The following is an 18061-nucleotide window of genomic DNA, read 5'->3' on the forward strand; positions in this document are numbered from 1 at the left end:
AAAGTAAACACCAATGATTTCCATGTAGTTAAGGAGGAAGTTGCAATAGTGTGCCGGTGTGGACACCTGCTCCCAACGCTGAAAAAGGGAGCGGGCCGCGCCGTCTTACTACCTGCACAGTCGCCCCTGGGGCTCCATGGGCAATGAACACACGTTCAACAGGTGTGGTGAAGACTCCACTGAGGACTCCGGTCCTACTTGGTATTGAGCTGACCAAGTACTTTCAAATATATAGAAAACTGTAGAAATCTTACATTTTTGGATTTTTTCTAAAAATCAGGTTTTTTTCCCAGTAATTATTGATCAAGAGAGTTTTCATCGCATGGAAACCCTGACAAGTCCTGTGTTGTTTCACAGATGCTTCCACTGCTGGCCTGTCTGGAAAACATTAAGGAAGTTTCTTCAATTTCTTTGAGGGACACTGTGGCTTTGTCCTGACAACTTCGGAGTCTGTCGTCTACGTAATATTAACACTTTTTAATTTTGAATCTGTTGGTTGGTAATAGCTGGTTTTAAGGAGCAGGCCCTCCATTTGATGGTGTTTTTTGAGACCAACCAGATGTTGTTCATGGGGACAAACTTGCAATGAACAGTGAATAATTCCTAGAGATCTAAGGCACAGTACAGAGAACACAGACAACAATACTGTATTACAATCATTAAACTTGCTAAGAGACTAGATCTTAATTATTCCAACCACTAAAAGCAAATTATAATTATGTGATGATAGAGGTGCTAATTAGTGCTGCAATGACAATCATATTACAATATAGAAACGTACCCATCAACATGTATGCTTTAAGTACACACAATGTTAAATATCAAATATATTTCAATTAGCAAAATATATGCCAACCAAATTCCTAAGGATGAGAGCTCTTGGTGAAATTTATAATTTGGATAAATATTAAAATAGAGTATTACAACTCGAATAGACTCATACAGTTTTATTGCAAAAAAATGACTAACTTTTCATCTACATATTAACACTACAGATAAGGGAACAGATTCAGAGAAATCTATTTTTGGACAATAAATGCCATCTGTTACAGAGTACCTTGCTGCTTCTATTTTTGGTTCAAATTGGTTGAAAAATGTATTTGAAAATATTAGCCTTTGAGAAGTAACAGAAGGATGGAATTCAACTTGACAAATATTATTGCTTAATGGAATGGAAAATAATTAAAGTAAAAAAAATTACTGTAATTTTTCATTTTCAGTGTTAATTTTATCCTAGATAACAAAATAAAACTGACTTTATTCGGTTTTCTTTTTTTATGAAGACTGTTTTCCCCAATCTGAATATTGTTGAACAGTTTTGTTTTTCTTTAAGGTAAAATGTATAGGCCTCATAAACAACTGATGTCAAAACATATCCAATCTTGTTTATTAATTTTTATATCATGTTTCCCCTTAGAGTGGTTTCATACAAAAAGGTAAAGTAGTATCCACTCCGATCTTTGTGTTCCCATGGTAACAAGCTGATAATAAACTATTTTATTGAAGCTATGCTGCTTTACTTCTTGGCATAATTCAAGCATGCTTCTGATTTTCCCACCTCAAAGGAAGGGCCTTCCTGCCTGGGGCACCTGCAGTGGGTGCAGAGCAGCTCGGTGCACCCCACCGGCTTCGGGGAGCTGTCCCCAGCCAGGCTGCTGTCCTTGCAGGTCCTGGGGACCCTGTGCTGCTCCCAGAGTAGCTCCTCATCAGGAGGGGGGTCAGGGCATCCAGGGTGGAGGTTTATCTCATCTTCGCACTTCTCCCCGGGTGTGTCCTGGCTCGGTCCCCCCACTTTGGTGATATTAGTACTGACATTTTTATGCTGCTCAAAATCTCCACCTGCTGATATCACCACAGGCACCTCATTGCATTGAAAGGAATTATCAGCATCAGCTCCTCAAATAGGATTTGTTTAGAATTTCATTATACTGATAATTTCCAGTATATTCATCTAGTTTATCTACTATTCTACAATATGATCTGGAAGGTGATATCTTAAATACCTGATACATGAATAGAGGATATGAAATGTGGATTTAATTAAATACCGTTTCTTTAGGAGCAGTGACAGGATTTCATGCACCTTCATTTTTCCAATAAGGAGCCATTGAGTTCATGATATATATATGTAGTAAGGGTGGGGCCTGGTAGGTGGGCAAGGAATGCTCATAATCTCACCTGAACTGGCTTAGAATTTTCTTCTGTGTTTCAATTAGACCTGTATTTCCCACTAATTAAGAAGAAACTTCTTATCAGCCTCACTCATCTCACTAAGTCGGTGAGATACGTGCTGCACGTATTTCTGTTCTTTCTTGCATACGTCCACCGTGTTCTCCTAGGTCACATCTTGCATCTCTTGGTGTCCTCGTGTCTGTTAATCATGCAAATCAAGGTTTGTACCTTTAGTGGCCTGAATAAAACTTGTTTCTTTTAAAAGGGCCATGATTAACAAGAAAATACCATCTGATTGTTTGACCTAATATGACCAAAACAGAGGCAAGGAAATTTTATGACAAAATATGCATGTAAATTAAACATATCACTGTCCATCATAAATATGATCTGATAAATATTTCTATACCAAACTTGCAACATTAGAGCACAAAATAACAGCAATTTTAATGATATTTAGAATGACAAATTTGCCCACTAACTCTATGAGAGAACAATCATGGAGGGGAGAGGGAGACATTTACTGGGGCAAGAAAATTAAAAACAAACAAACAAACAAACAAAAAACACTCCGAAAGTAAAAAATGTTGTCAAGTATTTCTATTTGCTTAAAGAAGGAAACCACTTTTCTAGCGGCAGCAGGCAACCCCATTTGCAGTGATGAGGAGCCTCTTCTAACATGCTTACGGGAGTGACCTCGGGTGCTCAGGACGGGGTCCCTATTAGGAGAGATGCCCAAATGGCCCTTCACAATCCCTTAGTGGTGGTGAGACAGACAAGAGAAGCCAAGTCACAAGGCAGGATTCTCACCCAACAGCAGTCAATTTACACCTTTCCGGAAGTGGGACTTGCATATCTTCGTCTACTTCATGGAGTTCATTCCACGGGTCTGCCTCTCAGCACACATACAAGAATTTTCCTGGTTTAACCATTAAAAAAAAAAAAGATTTTATTATTTACATGAGACACTGAGCACAGAGGGGAAAGACAGAAAGGGAGAAGCAGACGCCCTGCTGAGCAGGGAGCCTGATGCAGGACTCGATCCCAGGACCCTGAGACCATGACCTGAGCTGAAGACAGATGCTTCACCAACGGAGCCAATCAAGAGCCCCACAATTTTATTACCTTTTTAAAGATAACTCCTGTATATTCTCACAGAGGAAGGGACATGATGTTATAGGCAGAGATGAAATAATCATGAATGGATCAGGGCTTGAATCCTAACCATATCAATAATTTGTCTGTAGATAGTTCACCTGCGTTTTCCCGACCATAATTGCTTTATGTGGGGGGTTAAGAAGCTGGACTAAATAAATCACACCCTCTTGCAAGTTTCATCAACTATCAGCATCTTAAAGTAATATTTATGCTGTCTACTACACGGTCCATTGTGGTGAATTTGTAGGTACATGCATCACGTACATTTATCCTATAGACCCAGGTGCCAGCTGCACTTGTGCTCTGCTGCTACAGCAGATGACCATAACTTCTGTGACATAAAACCATATGCATTTATTATGTCACTGTCTCCATGGGTCAGGGTCAGGGCCCGACTTTGCTGGGTTCTCTGTTCTAGGTCTCATGAGGCTGAGATCCAGTACTTGGCCAGGCTGTGTTCCAGGCTAGACACTCCAGCGAAGGAAGTGTCCACTCTGAGCCCCTCAGGCTGCTGGCAAGTGGATTTCCTCATGGCTACCAAGTTTATGACAGCTTGCCTCTTCAAAGTCTATGGTTGAGAGGCCAAGTCCCTGCCTCCTCACATCTCTGCCTCCGAGAAAGCACTGGGAGCTCTTTTATGGGCTCACCTGATTGGATCAGGCCCACCCAAGAAATTCTCCCTTTTGAGTAACTCAGTCAATTCAGAGTCAACCTGAATCACATGTGCAAAATCTGTCCCCATTTGCCATAAATCAGGACACAGTCTCGAGCGTCCTGTCATGGCAGGCTTGCCCTGTTTTATCTGTTGGATGCAGATGGCATTCCCTGCCCACCTTCCAGGGAGAGCTCACGCCAGACATGAGTACTAGAGAACAGACACCAGTGGGGGCCTCCTTAGGGTGTGCCCACCCCACCAGCTCTGTAACAAGCACTGCCCAAACCCTTGGATTAGGAAACATGAGTAAGACAATGCACTTTCCACCCAAGAGTTTACCATCTAAAGATTGGAGGCACCAGTAAGCAGACACGAGGCCCATAGCTGGTACCCCACTCAGAGGGACACGAGTGAGTGGTTCCGTTGCTGCTGGAAGGAGTGAATGCATGGGCAGAGCTGGGTTCTCATCTGCAGTGAGCTGGGAAGTCCTGCTCACAGACAAGACAGGCACTAGGTCAAAGGAACGGTCACTCAAGTTCCAGGCAGGTGACGTGTCATGGTGTGCCAGAAAATGGAGGCCAACCATTGATTCACCAATGCAGTGATGATGCTTGGGCATGCACCATGCATGTGCAATGCACAAATCAGCGTGTTTTCTGTGTCATGACTGTGATTCCCAGATGCCAGTTCAGCACTGAGACACATCTTACTCAACTTCTAGGACTTTTGGCTTCTGATGACTCAAATCTGAGTCTCTGTATGGAAATTCCTTGTAGGCAAGAAGAGCTACTTGTGCTGTAGTTGTGTTCCCCCTGTGGCCAGCAGCTCTCTTCCAATGACTGGTCCTGCCTCAGGTCATTCATGTCCTTGGAAGGGCAAGTGTGGCATGTTGTTGGAAAGGTGGCTATGCAACCCCTCCCCTCAGCTATATGGCTTCGTACTTCTCTCATTACCAAGGGGTGGCATCTAGTTTACGTCCCAGGGAGCATGGGGTAGTTTGAGGACAGGCCCTGGTGAAGAACATAGCAGAAGTGATGTGCTGGCGCTTCTGGAACGCACACCTCAAGAGGCCTTGCAACTCCTGCCACAGCCCTTTGGGACATCACACTAAGACCATGTTATAAAGAAGCCTGGATGAAAAAAAAAAAAGAAGAAGAAGAAGAAGCTTGGATGAAAGATCTCACGGAGAGAAAGACCTACCTGCCCCAGCTTTCCCACCTACCTGCCAGCCCATGGAATGTGCATGAACATGCCCAGGAAAAAAATCAACAAAGTACCCAACTACCACTAAATCAAGAGAAATAACGTTTCATTTGTACTTGTGCTAAGTTTTGGGCTCATTTGTTAAACCACCGTAGATAACATATATAAATGTGTACTAATAGTACCAAAATATATGGCATTGGCTTTGGAACAGAGCAGTCAGGGAGATTAGAAAGATGGTAAGAAAAAGCCTATTATTAGAATTATTGGAGTCTATGGACCTTCAGGTAATGGTTATGATGCTGGAGGAGAGGGACCCAGGTTCACGTCAGGCTAAACAAATGGCAAGACGATTGCAAGTAACTTGAGTTTGAAAATGTGCCTAAGAAATTATGGATTTAAGATTTCCATAGAAATCTTAGGTCAAAAAAAAAAAGAAATCTTAGGTCATAGGGACACCTGGATGGCTCTGTTGGTTAATTCTCCGCCTCTGGCTTCCTGCTCAGGTCATAATCTCAGCGTTGTGGGATCAAGCCCCACATCTGGCTCTACATTCAGCACAGAGTCTGCTTGAGGTTCTCCCTCTGCGCCCCCTCAAATAAGTAAATATTCTAAAAAAAAAAAAAAAGAAATATGAGGTCATAGAAATAACTTTTTTTGCTTGTTTGACTATATTTAACTACGTATTTCTAACATACAGGAAAAAAAGAAAATGATTCACTTTGTAAGCAAAAGATTAGAGAACATATAGAGGAGACAGATGTGCTGGATTGGAAGACAAAACTGTTTTTTTTTTTTAAAGATTTTATTTATTTATTCATGAGAGAAAGAGAGAGAGAGAGAGAGGCAGAGACACAGGCAGAGGGAGAAGCAGGCTCCATGCAGGGAGCCTGACATGGGACTCAATACCGGGTCTCCAGGATCACACCCTGGGCTGAAGGCGGCGCTAAACTGCAGAGCCACCCAGGCTGCCTAAAACTGTTTCTCATTGGCTCTTCTGCAACCACAAAAGTTATTCAACGTAAAATCAAAAGTTGGAAAATCAGGGACAAAGAAGTCTGGGAATATAAATTAAAAGTGTGAAAATCATTGTTTGGCATGTCCATGTTCAATGAGCTCAGTCATGGAGGAGACTGCAGCAACCACTCAGGCCAAACGGTTCATCCCGGTGACATCAGCCAGGACCCAGGCCTGGAGGGACAGGCCTTGAATGGGACAATCATGGAACAGGGAAGGAAGCTATCTGTGAACCCGGGAGCATGGGCTCCCCCTCACCACAGCATACCCAGTTCACACTTCTGCTGGCAACATCTCCCAGGCTATGACTCTGATATGACCCCATCTATTGTGGGGACCATGCATTTGGTGGAAGACACAAAAGTCCACCATCACTGAGACTAATCTATACTTTTTTTTTTTAAGGTGTTATTTATTTATTCATGAGACACACAAAGATAGGCAGAGGCACAGGTAGAGGGAGAAGTAGGCTCCATGCCGGGAGGCCGATATGAGACTCAATCCCAGGACCCCAGGATCATACCCTGAGTCAAAGGCAGATGCTCAACCACTGAGCCACCCAGACTTCCCAAGATTGACCTATTCTGAGTAGGGATTTGCCTCTTGTAGGTCCTCTGTACCCGAGTGCACGCAGAGTATTTGCTCCAATAACCCTACATTCTACAAAATATCACACCAGAGCATGGTGTCCATTTTCCACCAAAGTAGGTAGAAAAGAAGGCACCTAATCATAGGGTCCCCTCATCCTATCACACATGATATGAATCGGAGCTACTACCCTCATAGATGGGTCAACTTTTTAAATGCAAGACGATGTCCTGGAAGGCTGAAGTGCCATTCTCAGCACGTGATATGCCTCCGGTAATGGCCACAGGGCTTTGGTATAAGCAGATGGGGTAGGCAATTGGGTCCAGTGATGAAGGGCAGCAGTAGGAGCGGAAGGCCTGTCATCAGTCTGCGCTCCACACTTAGTGCCTCTGTACCGCTCCCACTCTGGATGGTGCCAGTTCCAGAGGGAACTCATCATACCAGGGGCACAGCAGGGGCCCCATCCATAGTAGGCCTGCTGCCCAGCCACCTGGTGCTCACCGTGCCCAGAGAACATTAGGACATAGGTTGTTGACGGATGTGGAGACAGGATGACGAGGACATGGGGCACGGAGGGCCAGGGGTTATCTTCTGACAGTCCCCTCACTACTTTCAAAAATAAATGAGCAGCGATGGGGGTTCAGACGTGCTAGGGGCCGTGGGGTAGGCCCCTCTATTAGCAGAATCATTGCCTGAGGGTGACGGGAATCGAGAATGGGTGCTAGAAGAGACTGAGGAGGAGCACCGTTCTGGCGTCTGCTGTGGGGCTTCGCCCTGCTTACCTTTCACGTACACGTTTGCCCAGGATAGAGACCAATCAGAGTTTCAGCAAAGCTGTGCCCCTGGGGTGACTTTGTTACCTACAGCGTGTCGATCGGGGCTGCACGAAAAATGCACTACAGGCTGTCCTGCTGTGGGTCACCCAGACCCCTGCAGTGCTGGGAGTCACTGTCACAGCGGCAGGAACCACTGTGGTCACCACGTGTCCTTCCTACAGGCTCAGCTCCAAGGAGCAGGGGCCCCGGGGTCCAGGCCACCCCACTCGCCCAGGCAGTCAGCACTCGGCATTGATCAGCATGGGGGCACCAAACCCAGAACCTCTGGCCAAGGCTTAGGGCCAGTGTGCAGGCCAGTCAAGGGCAGACCTTCCCCTGGTCCCCCTTCTGCTCCACCCTGTCCCCTCTGTCCTTTACAGACATTCCCTTTAAGAGCCAATCCCCATCAGCTTCTACGTGCTTTTCATCTCAGCAGTTTCCGGGGAACCCTACTGTTCCTGGAGGGTTTTTACTCCATCCTGTGGAAGCTAGCATTTGCACCGTGAGCCGTCTTCCTTTGCTTCGAAGTGACAACAACATAATCTGAAGAGCAGGCCGTAAAGAACGGGTACGTTTCTCCCCTTTGTGGATGAAGCTTCACACTTCATGCTCTTATTTGTCTCTTGCGACACTTCTTTTCTCCCAGTGTCCTTACTTGGGACACCCGGGAAAAAAATGCCTGGGACGCAGTCTCTTTAATCGTTGAAGTGGAGCGTATCACCTTCTTAACTGTCACTAGAGTAGACAGTCGCTGTCAAGAGATCACCTCTGCACCAAGGTCGCTGGCGGGAGAACACGCTTCCCAACTGCTTCAGGCACCAGGTGGGCGTGGGGACGACCGATGGCCGGGAAGCCCCAGGAGCAGTGCCCACGAGGGGAGATGGTCTCAGGGTGCAGCCACAGACCACAGACAGTTGTGAGCACTTGGTTGCATGCACAAAAGGAGCTACACGTGCTCGTGTAGGTGTTCTGTGCAAGATGCCAAGAGAAGCAGCCGCCCTTTCCGCAGAGACCCAGACACGGCGAAACAATCATCGTGACACGCCACGGATGCATGTGTTTCAAATGAACATGAAAACGATAACCGTTGTGCCATGACTCAAACATCACATAAGTATCTGAAGAAAATTCTAACATAAAGTGTTGGAAAGAAAACCTACCCTACGTGGCAGAAAGCACACTTCCTATCACCTCCTGTGCGAATGTGATACTTGGCGCGTCCACCGTGTGTGCGGAGCTCAGGCTGAAACGCTGACTTCTGATGACCCCGGGGACCCTCCCACTGTCAGAGACGGACAGACAGAAGGGGTGGCGTGTGTCCAACGGCTGACAGTGACGAGGTCAGCTGTAACATCCCTCTGCTGCACTAAATTTTTGGCTTCTTGTCTGCTCTCTGACCTTCCCTTCCCTTACACTCTCGACTTTAGAAAACGAGTCACTGTCACCTCTTCCTCTGCCCCCTCGAGATGTAAATCTGTGTAACCATCTCCTGGCTTGATGGTCTTTCTAACAGGACTTCCGAGAAGCCTCCCCTGAGTCTTCGGGAGGGTGACTTTGGGGGCCTGGCTTGTCCCAGGAGAATGACTTGATGGTTTACTTGAGACAATTTTTGGGAAGGTGACATAATATTTAAATGGATCAGATAGGGCCAGAGTTGACTCTGGGTAATAAGCTGGGCAGGCTGCCAGACCTCTGATGATCAGTTCTCTTGACGGAAATGTTCACAAAATTGCTCTTACTACTGTCCCTCAGACACTGTGCCAGTGTGTGCTCATGCGTCCCTGTGACCTCCAGGTGGTGCCCTCAGCCTCCTAGAAAGCCCTCAGCTGACCCCAGGCACTGAACTGAGAGTCCACGCAAGATGGACACGGCTGCTCCTGGCCACCCCTCATCCTATGACCTTTGCTTTCTGTCTCCCTTCAGCTCTGCAGGCCTCGCTGGTCCTTTTCTTATATGAAGATCAGATTTCTATAACAGGAAAAGAAAACTGGGTATTTTTTAACTATACGTATGTCCGTAACAACATTTGAATTTCAAAATGATTTGTGGTAAAAAGATTTAACCCATTTTTAAGTTAAAACTTCTGAGTATGAAACTAACTTGCTGAGGAGCACACACAGGGAGAAGACTTGAATTGAGATTTTTGAGCCAAAAGAAATTGTTGTTTTTACTTTTCAAATTCACTCCTTTAATGTAAAATAAGTGTCTTGATTTCCCTGGGAAAGCCCTGATGCAATCTTTGACTCTCAACATGTCTTCATTTACAAAGTCAGCCTTCCTTGGAGCTTCTGGAAAGCCAAGCCGAAGCCATGGGCTCCCACCCTGGAGCTCACAAGGTGTTGATCTGAAACGTCACTGATTGGCTGGAAGGACTTTCTTTCTTTAGAGGAAATTCAGACATCACTGGGTATGTGTGCAACACACATACACACACACATGCACAGTTTCCTCCCTCGAGAGTTTGTGAATGTCATGATCTCACAACCCAAAGAGGGATGGAGGCACCCTGGGCCCTCCTAGTCCCAGTCAAACCCCTAAACCCTTTCCATGGTGCTTGATCTGAATCTTAGAACACCTGGCACATACGTTTTACGTAGAATTTTTATTTTTGCAAGTCACAAAATTGGGCTCTCTTAAACCAATTTAAACCAACAGAGGAATTTAACATCGCATAACTGAGAAGCTCAGAGGAAGTAGTCTGGGGGGGGGGGGGCGGCACTTGGGAACCAGAGCCTCCAACAAGGTCCTTAGTCCATTTATTTCCTGCCTCTCTCTCCCTCTTTCCATCTCTCTCTCTCTCTCTCTCTCTCTCTATTTGCTCCTTCTTTTTTTCCATATGCCTTTCAAGTAGTCTCATTTACTGTGGAGACCAACAAACACCTCCAGGCTTAGTGAAAACTATACCCTTCTTTACCACTGGTACCAGCAAACGTTCTGGGGCGGCCTGATTCTTATAGTGATGATGATGTGGGTCAGATGCTCATTTCTGAACCAAACGTTGTGGTCAGGAATAGAGAACATGTTAATATGCCAGGCTTATCATTGTGTGCTCATCCTTGGAGCTATAAACTGATTATTTCTCACCCAAAGACATAGCCAGACATAGCACCCCTAACCCTCTCCTCCCATCTCACTCCCACTGTTTGCCTCCCTAAAGGAGTAAGAATGGGGAAGAGGATGGATGCTGGGAAATGAAACACTGGTCGTACTTTTTAACTTTGTTCAAGTTAAAAAAGTGTACAACTAAGTGGGGTGGAGTTTGTGTCATTAGAAGTCTTATTTTTCCACGGATGAAACAAATCAACACCTATATTAATCGGTTATATTTTAGGGGGAAAATAGGCATTTCCATGCTTTATCAGATTTACGGCCCTACCTTTTCCTTCCTATTTATTCTAAATACCTAGCACACATCTCTCCAGCTTGGGACAAACGCCACGTTCTCATCTTGGGCGTGATTCCCTCTCACCCTCTGCCTCTAAGCACTGAGGCTGTGGTTAAGAAATATTCCTTTTCTACTTTGCCCTACAGAGTATCTGGAGACTGAGCTATATGTGTCTGCTTACGTATGACACCAGCAATGATGGCAAATTCAGGGTTCCACGTTTACTAAATGCTGGGACTTCTTATCCTTGTCCACCCTGCACCGTGTACCAGCTTCTTGCACAATGTCTCATCCAGTTGTAGGCGAAGAGTGACCATCATAAGCCTTTTGAACGGTGCATATCTGTTCTTAGATTTTAGCATGCTCTCAATAAAAGTTGAGGGTGAAAAGAAGATACATTTTCTTAGGAACAGTGCTTCATTTTACAGAAAAAAAAATCATTCCATTGGAAATTCAGATTTTTTTCATGTGTGGTAGAGAAATTAATAAAGAATCCAAACCAGCTTGATTTAGTTATGATACGACAGTTTATTGAGTGCTTCCAACTGTGCCCGACCCATATTATCTATAGTGAGTTGCAAAGGGTCCCTAGTCCTAGAGGATCGTCTGTGGACTGAGGCACGCAAACACAGAGCACCAAGAATTGGCAGGTGTTGTTTTTTTAAAATATTTTATTTATTTATTCATGAGAGACACACAGAGAGAGGCAGAGACACAGGCAGAAGGAGAAGCAAGCTCCCTGCAGGGAGCCCGATGGGGACCCGATCCCAGGACCCTGAGATCACTCCGATGCTCAGCCACCAAGACACCCAGGAGTCCTGGCAGGTGTTCTTAATCAGGGGTGAATATCAGAATTACACAGGGAACTTTGTCAAAATGCACAAGCCTGAGTGCGGTGCCCCCGAACCGAGGTCTGGAGTGAGTCCTGAGTACTGCTGACTTGCCAGTTCCCTTTCAGGGGATTTTTGCAGGACATGCCTCATTAAGTCTGGATATTGTGTTTGAAGGTGTTCCAGCCAGAATGGCTCCAAGATCCCTTGAGCCCTTTCCAGCTCCACAGCTGTGAGTAGCAAGGTGCTCTACTCAAACCTCACTCCCCGAAGGAATGATGCAAACAGAGGGTAAGGAGCACCCCTAACCCTCTCCTCCCATCTCACTCCCACTGTTTGCTGAGTGGTAGCAGCTGTCGGATATTCCCCAGGATTTACGGAGTGTCGACTGGGTGGGGATGGAATACATGAAATCATGCAGGTAAGTAAGAGCGGTGGTTAGCTCTTCTGTATTGTTACGGTGAGGGGTAGTTCTTGGAGCTGGCTTTTGTTGCAGTTTTAAATGTGGATCTACTATATCTCCCAAACGTCATTACTGTCCCAACTGTTTGTATGTTGGGCAGGAGATGATCGTGAAAAGTCATTAAAATGCCACCATTGCCCAGGGGAGTTAGAAACACCTGCAATTTGGAGTTCAGACCTCCTCCTTCTTCTCCATTTTATTTAAAAGTGGCAAAAAAAATTAAAAAATAAAAAGAAAGATAAATAAAAGTGGCATAAACCCACAAACCCACTGGAGACTGAATGGGAATTTATTAATGCATGTAACTCTGAACGACCAGGATTAGGGAAACAAGTATTGTGCTGTCTCTCCCTGGGTCCTGAATGCTATGTGAATGGGAAGGAGGGGGGAATGGCCTCGGTTCTGGACTTCAGGTTTGCATTATGCCAGTGCCACAGTCTCAGAGAAGAGAAAAATCTTCTTCCCCCAAAACGTGTCAGAAACAGAAGGTGGACTGTGCTCGGCCCCACTGGTGTCGTGACCCAGGCCTGGGGACCATCCACCCTGGCTGCCCGGCGTGACACTGCGGTCAGGGGCTCCGCTAGGATGAAGGGCCATGGTTCCCACAGAGGGTGTGTGTGGGTGTGCGGGTGGGTGTGGGCTCAGGGAGCCTTGATGCTGGACTGGCTCCCAACGAGAGGACGAGACAGGCGCTGAGCGCAGTCCAGCCACAAGTCCACGGGCCCACGTGCTGAGCCCCAACTGTCCCAACTAAGAATGTGCCTGTGCTCAGGCTCACACCCAGAAGTGAGAATCCCTCATCAGCATGGACAAGAACCATGTCCTCAGGAGGCGGGGTGGGGGGGGGTGGGGGGGGAGGGGACTATTAGAAGGCCTACAGGATTCACCAAAAAATATTGCCTTAATTTTATTTTGAAGAGAAGACCTTATGGACCCGAAAATAAAATATAGAAATCAAATACTTCATTTAGTCATATCAAGAGTATGTCCAAGGGGTTTGTTTTTATTACAGTCTTCCATTTGTTCCCAACACAGCCCCGGAGGACGGTAATGTTCAGTCCTGGTGTCCGAGCTGAGACACATGGCAAAAATGTCACCACCCTGCCACCCAGCTCGGGTTGTCCCGGGAGCCCATCCCAGGACTTGCCGATGTGAAGCTTCCTTAACTTTTCTTCTTCTCCTCTTCCTCCTCCATCCTTGAAATCCGCCCACTTCAATATGTGCAAACACACTTAACCCTCCTCACAGAGCCAGTAGAACACAGTTGCTGTCACATTTTTCCACTCTGTGACATGACACATAAAGTGACTTCACCTCTCTAATTGCCATTTACAAAAAAATAAAATATTTAGGGCAGCCCGGGTGGCTCAGAAGTTTAGCGCTGCCTTCAGCCCAGGGTATGACCCTGGAGTCCCGGGATTGAGTCCCACGTCAGGCTCCCTGCATGGAGCCTGCTTCTCCCTCTGCCTTGTGTCTCTCATGAATAAATAAATAAAATCTTAAAAAAAATATTTGAAGGGGCACCTTGGGGCTCAAGGGTTGAGCATCTGTCTTTGGCTCAGGGTGTGATCCCAGGGTTCTGGGATCGAGTCCCACATCTGACTCCCCGCAGGGAGCCTGCTTCTCCCTCTGCCTGTGTCTCTGCCCCTCTCTGTATGTCTCTCATTGATAAATAGATACAATCTTTACAAAATATGTATTTTAAAACCTTTGATGTAAAGTTGATATCAAAGGAGATTTGCTTGCTTAGTTCTCTTGTTATTTCTTCTTGAGAATTTCTTATGGATATAATGGCTCAAATCACACTGGCTAGCATCGTTTTACCAGAGCAATACAGAACTAACTCTCATTGGATAAAGGACCTAAACAAACACATCTTATTTCAGAAAAAGGTTAGAACCCTCAAGTTTAATTCCTGCATCTGCTTTTTTAGGAGGTATTTTCTTTGGGACAAATCATTTTGTCTCTTTGCCCCTCAGTGTTCTCACCTGTAAGATAATAATGCTATGATTCTGTTACAGAATTGTTGTGAGGATTATGTTCATAATGAACTGCATTGGTGCAGTGCTTACAACGGCGCCTGGCGTGTACTGAGTATTAATATATATTAAGGATCGTATATGCTGTCTTACTGCAATTACTATCATTCTCATTACTGTTAGGCTGTTGTTAAAATTCAATCTGCAAAAAAAAAAAATTCAATCTGCAAAGAAACCATTTACATAGCAACAGATGCTTTATCTCGGAGTGGAGGTGGCTGGACTACTTAACCCAGCTGGTTGTGAAATTGTATAACACAGAGTGAACTGGTCAACCATTGTACCAAAGGGCACGTGTTTTATTTTAGGTTTAAAAGAGGAAAATCAAAAGTAACAAAGAGTCGGACAATAGGAAAAGTGACCTTAGTTAACTGAAGTTATCGTGCATCTTCAATAGTAAGAAGCATAACTAGGAAATGACCTTATCGAACTCTTAAGAAGCCTACAAAACGATGCTTCTGCTTTTGGCTACCCACTAATGTATTGGCACAAAATGTGAGTTTTTTTCTCCCGCATTTTAGACCCAGTTGGAATAACGGTGCACCTGGGAATGTGTGAAAAGCACAACAGCAATAGAGCCTGATTGCTGCGCTGAAGCTTGATTCGATTTTCACGGTGGCCCAGGGAGCTGAGGTCCTACTGCTACTACACACATCAATCCAGCCATAGTATGCCACGATGCAAATACAAGGGATTTATTTTGAGACAGGGGGTGGGAAGGGAAATAATTTTTTTTGGAAGATGGAGATAAATTTGGAGGAAAATTGTTTTAAAAATTAGACCATTAGGGATCCCTGGGTGGCGCAGCGGTTTGGCGCCTGCCTTTGGCCCAGGGCGTGATCCTGGAGACCTGGGATCGAATCCCACGTCGGGCTCCCGGTGCATGGAGCCTGCTTCTCCCTCTGCCTGTGTCTCTGCCTCTCTCTCTCTCTCTCTGTGACTATCATAAATAAAAATTAAAAAAAAAATTAGACCATTAATATCACATTGACTGGAGAACCTGGGTGGCTCAGCAGATGTCTTTGGCTCAGGTGACCCCAGGGTCCTGGGATTGAGTCCCACTTCCGGCTCCCTGCAGGGAGCCTGCTTCTCCCTCTGCCTATGTCTCTGCCTCTCTCCATGTGTCTTTCATGGATAAATAAATAAAATCATAAATAAATAAATAAATAAATAAATAAATAAATAAATAAATAAATACCACATTGACTTTATATAAACCCATTTCTCTTAAAAATGAAAACATTTATATGTAGATTCTTTAGACAGCTATTCATTATGTGGGATGTCTTTCCTGCTTTGTTTTTGTCGTTGTTAATTCTTGATTTTTGTTGTTGTTGTTGTTGTTGTTGTTATTCTATTCCAAGTAGGGTTCTAATTCCAAAAAAAGGATTAAGTGGTATGTTTGAAGGCTGGTTGACATAATCATACTAAATAATAGTGTACTTGTAATTGGCAGGAGAAAATTAGTGCACATTTGTATAAATAAAAGATTTTCAAACACATTACAATTGCACATGCATTTGTGTGTGTTTCTACTTAACATATATTTGTAGAAAAATTGAAAATGTTTTTGTGTGTCTTCATACCCAGTGTTTTGTATGGTAAAGACTTAGCATGAATGGAAGGGAACCCCCACCATACATAACACTGAACACACAGCACAGACAGGCTTTAAAATATAGCAAAGCAGAGAGAGAATAAAGTCTTGTTTCATGGGAAGAGTTGTTGACCTAATTTTGCCTTATTTGGACGTTTGACTCCATGATGACATGGTGCTGTCCTCTACAAATGACAGGATCTTAAAATGATTCTTTCATTTTGGATATTGAGAATATATGAAAATAATTTATGGAGAGGGTGCTGATAATAATATATCATTAAATATAAAATCTCATTTACACCGACCCACAAGGATATGTAGCAGATTCTGGTGTCACTGTTCCATTCCTCCTGTCCAAGGATTTTGTGATAACACTTGACCTGCTGACCGGGGCAGCAGTTCTGACCTGATGTGGTATCATAGCTCTCCTCTTGTGCAGCCCACAGGGTTATATTTAGTACCATCCTATGCATCTGATTCTTTTCCCTTGGTTCTCATTAGAGGTGGAATATAACTGTTATATTGAAGAATATGGCTAGATATTCACAGACACTGATAATGTGTCATACTTCAGAAGACAAATATAAGGGTTTTAGTACAGTGTCTTTTAAAATTGATTTCTGAGCAAGAATTGCCTTCCTTCAATAGATTTTTCAAAAATGCTGGCAGCTTGCTTCCCTACTGATCTCAGAAATGCCTACAAGAAGCTTTAGCTCTTGGTCCTTGAGCCACGTCTGTTCTCCTCCCACCCGGGTCTTCTCTGCCCTCATCAGCACCCTTCACAGAGGTACCATGAAAGTCCCATTTTAGAACCATTTTGGTGGGGGAAAAAAAACCTCTTTTTGCTTGAAGGCAGCATTGAAAAGTTTTGCTCTAAGTATTATCCTAAATGCATTTGTGTCAATATTGCAGAAGACACATGTATTAAAGTCTATAAAGTAAAGAGAATAATATTATCATTAAATAAAACAATGACTCTCAACTCTTAACTGCCAAGGTCATTGTAGAAACCAGTTAAGATGACCAAATAGGGAATTTACAGCTTTCATCATTTTATCCACATCAGAGAGGTAACAGATGAGATGCTGAGGGATCATGGTGAGGTATTTTGGTGGGAATGTACCAGTTTGGTGGCTTCAGCTTGCACAGTTTATCAAGAAAATTAGACCCTAAAAGAAAAAATGGGAGTTATTTAGCCTGGAGGTAGCATGGGGGCAGCATGGCCAGCGACCCTCTGAACCTGTAACATGCACCCAAGAGTGTGATTGGGCTTATACATGAAGACAGTTCGAAGCTTTCCATCGCTTGATGCCTATTTTTAAAGGGATCTGTCACCAATGAACATTTAAGGACTAGTCTGATGGTTCTGTGGCCAATAAAGTAGAGGAAGAGTGAATGCAGAGTCCTTCTGAAAGTACTTGTGAGTTGAGTAAGAAGGTCAAGAAACTAGTATAATGCACACAATAAAGGAAATCCATATGCTTACAGGTGAACAAGTGAAATAATCCTGCATTTGTGAAATATCTCATTAACTTTTAAAATTCCAACTTATCAGACACTGAATTTTCACCAGGTCAGCTGAAAATGAACTTTCAGGTCCAATAGCAGCAAAATACTCCTCGTACTTCCTTGTTTCCCTGAATCCCTTTTATGTTCTGGTAAAGGGATTTAAGGTTTGGAAAAGTTAATCGTTCTAGGCTTCCGTTTCCATGAATAATGTATAAGTACACAATAGAGTCAGAAGGATTATATGAATAAATGCATGAAAAGCTGTGCTCAGGACGGTACTTAGAACTTGCTAAATTCTCTACAAATATTAGCAGTTGTTATCACAAGTGAACAGATATGTCCTTTTCTGTGAACATCTCCAGAAAATGGAAAGATTATTTCTATCATGTGTAATTTATAAACCTCTCTGTAACAGTCGCCTTGTTGGATTTGACTGAATCTCTATAGACCTGGATCGTCAGATCCCAGCCAGCATGGCAGAGGCTCCAACTGAAGGGAGTCCCTCTGAGGGAGAAGGACCATGTGAAAAAGATAAAAAGACAAACTTCAGACTTGGAGGAATATTTGCCAACCACGTGTCACCCAACATAGGACTAGTATCTATATATATAAAGAACTTTCAGGACT

Source organism: Vulpes lagopus, chromosome 14 (assembly GCF_018345385.1).
Source record: "Vulpes lagopus strain Blue_001 chromosome 14, ASM1834538v1, whole genome shotgun sequence".
In the NCBI taxonomy this organism is placed as follows: domain Eukaryota; kingdom Metazoa; phylum Chordata; class Mammalia; order Carnivora; family Canidae; genus Vulpes; species Vulpes lagopus.